The sequence below is a fragment of the Solanum stenotomum genome, chromosome 1, assembly GCF_019186545.1.
Source record: "Solanum stenotomum isolate F172 chromosome 1, ASM1918654v1, whole genome shotgun sequence".
NCBI lineage: Eukaryota > Viridiplantae > Streptophyta > Magnoliopsida > Solanales > Solanaceae > Solanum > Solanum stenotomum.
In genome coordinates, this window is record NC_064282.1 from 79684391 (window position 1) to 79687522 (window position 3132).

Sequence of the window (3132 nt, forward strand, 5' to 3'; positions counted from 1 at the left end):
TAAAGTAATTTTCTTCCTTTCAGTCTTCTCTATGTTTGTAACACCTTGGATTTGAGTAGGGATAAAAGGGGGTAGTGGGAAAACCCATAGGCTAAAAATGGACCATGGAACCCTCCACGAAGTCCTGATGGGCCGTGAAGGGGACCACGGTCTGTGAAGGGCGTCGTGGTAACTACCCCAGACCTGCCTCGCATGAATCCTTCCCACGCAGGCATAGACGTCATGTGGGGAGGTTAACAGGCCGCCATTGGTGTCGTCAAAAAGAGTTCATAGAAGGGGTTCTTTCCTAGCACATTGGTCAAGGACAACGGATCGTTAGACGGGCCGTGGTACCTTCAATGATCTATTAGGACAATCGTTCACAGTGAAGATTCTTCATGACCTGAATCACGGGTTGTGTTGCCTATGACGGGTCGTGAAGGCCCCCATCTTTGATGGTTATGGTCAAGATGAGTTTGGCAATTGTTTCTTTGATCTAGTTGAAAAGAAACTTGTTAGAAGCACTGATGTTGTGTTCTTTTAAGACCAAAGAATTGAAGATCTTGACAAAGTTGAGAAAGTTGATTCTCAGAACAGTGAGAGCCTAGTTGATGTTGATCCAGTTCCTTTGTCTATTCCACCCAATGAAAATCTTCAAAATGATGAAAATCAAGTTGATATCGAAGATGGTGATCATATTCAGAATAAACAGTATGTCGTTGATGCTCCAAGATGATGTGGTTGGTCAACAACCAACTATTATTGATGCTCCAAAGAGTTCTCTCAGAAGATCTACTAGAGAGAAAATACATTCATCTCGTTATTCTCCCAATGAGTATGTACTCTTGACTCACTGGGGAAAACCAGGGAGTCTTGATGAGGCCATGGAAAGTGAAGAAAAAGAAATGTTGTTTGATGTTATGGAAGAAAAACTGAAGTCTCTACATGATAATCATACCTTTGATTTGGTTATGTTACCAAAAGATCGAAAAGCTTTGAAGAACATGTGGGTTTTACAAGGTGAAACATGAAGATGGTAACCCAGTTCCACGGTACAAGGCTTGATTACTTGTGAAGGGTTTTAACCAGAAAAAGGGAATTGATTTTGATGAGATATTCTCTCCAGTTGTGAAAATGGCATCCATCTGTGTGGTTCTAGGCTTGCTTGCAAGTCTTGACTTGGAGGTTGAACAGGTGGATGTTTAAACTACTTTTCTGCATGGTGACTTGGATGAAGAAATTTATATGGAGCAGCCGGAAGGCTTTGAAGTCAAGGGAAAAGATAATTATGTTTGGAATTTGAAGAAGAGCTTGTATGGTTTAAAATAAGCTCTAAGGCAATGGTACAGGAAATTTGGTTATTTTATGAGTCAGCAAGACTTCAAGAAGACTTCTTCAGACCATTGTGTTTTTGTGCAAAAATTCTCTGATGGTGACTTTATTATCGTTTTTCTTTATGTTGATGACATGCTTGTTATTGGTCATAATACTTGCAGGATTAAAGATTTGAAGCAAGAGTTGAATAAGTCTTTTGCTATGAAAGACTTGGGATCAACAAGGAAGATTTTTGGCATGCAAATTGTCCGTGAGATGCCAAGAAATTGTGGTTGTCACAAGAGAAGTACATTCAGAAATTACTTCGTAGATTTACATGGACAAAGCTAAGGTTGTCAGTACACCTCTAGTTATGCACTTCAAATTGAGTACTAGACAATGTCCTTCCTGTGATGGTGAGAAGGAAGATATGAAGAAAGTTTCCTAGGCTTCAGCTATTGGTAGTTTGATGTATGCAATGGTGTGTACAAGACTAGATATTGCTCATGTTGTTGGTATTGTTAGCCATTTTCTTTCTAATCCAGGAAGAGAGCATTGGAACGTTGTAAAGTGGATTATGAGATATCTTTGTGGCAATTCTAGTCTGAGTTTGTGTTTTGGTACAGGTAAGCCTATTCTTTGTGGTTATACTGATTCAGACATGGCCGGTGATGTTGATACTCGTAAGTCTACTTCAGGATACTTGATTACTTTTGCAGGGGAGCTGTGTCTTGGCAATCTAGGCTGCAAAAATGTGTTGCTTTACCTACTACAGAGGCTGAGCTTATTGCAGTTGTTGAAGCTTGCAAAGATTTGATCTGGTTGTAGAGATTTTTAGGGGAACTTAATTGTGCTCAAGAGAGGTATGTGCTTTATTGTGACAGTCAAAGTGCTATTCATCTTGGCAAGAATTCTACATTTCATGGTCGGTCTAAACACATTGATGTGAGGTATCATTGAATTTGAGATGTGTTGGATTCTAAGTTGCTTGAACTTGAAAAGATCCATACCAATGATAATGGTTCCGACATGATGACTAAATCTTTGCCAAGAGGGAAGTTTGAAGAATGTTGCATGATCGCCGAGGTGGCGGTTTCCTCCACATAGACAGTACGGGGAGAATTGTTGGGTTTTGGGCCTTTTTCCCTTCCTATGTGGATAAATAAAAGTCCAAATTTGACTAGTCCACTTTTGCCCATAATCCCAATATTATGGTGCATATGTAAGACTTACTTTTAGGTCTTATTTGAAAAGAATCACAAGAGATTGAGAGCAGCCATATAGAGAGAAAAGTAAGAAAGTGCAGATTTTCGCACAAGCCCTAGCAGCCAATTTCAAATCGCGATTTTCGCTCTTTGTACAACCCAGCAATTCATTGTATTTCAGACACAGTGGAAGCCACACTCCTCTATTCTAACTCTGCTGAGCTTCTTGAAATGGTTGTTTGTTTCTTTGACTTCTAAGAAATGAACGACTCACCATATTTTTTTTAATATTATTTTTCCTACTCATCTTTACCTTTACAAATTGTATATTCCTTATTTTGGCATTTCATTATTTACCCTCTTCTGCTTTAAATGGTTGATCACCACATTATAGTAAATATTTAGCAGCGTCTAGCCTTCTATAGAGTGAATTTATATACGAACAATCTCAGCCACTTGAAGTTCGAATGTTTTTTCCTCGATTCCACGTTCAACTAGAGAACTAGAAAGCTTATGTGTTTTGTTAGAGCGGGCTAGACCTCACATTGGTTGGGGAATTGATTGGTGATCTACTTATATGAATTTGGACAATCCTCCGCTCACGAGCTAGTTTTTTGGGTTGAGTTAGGCACAA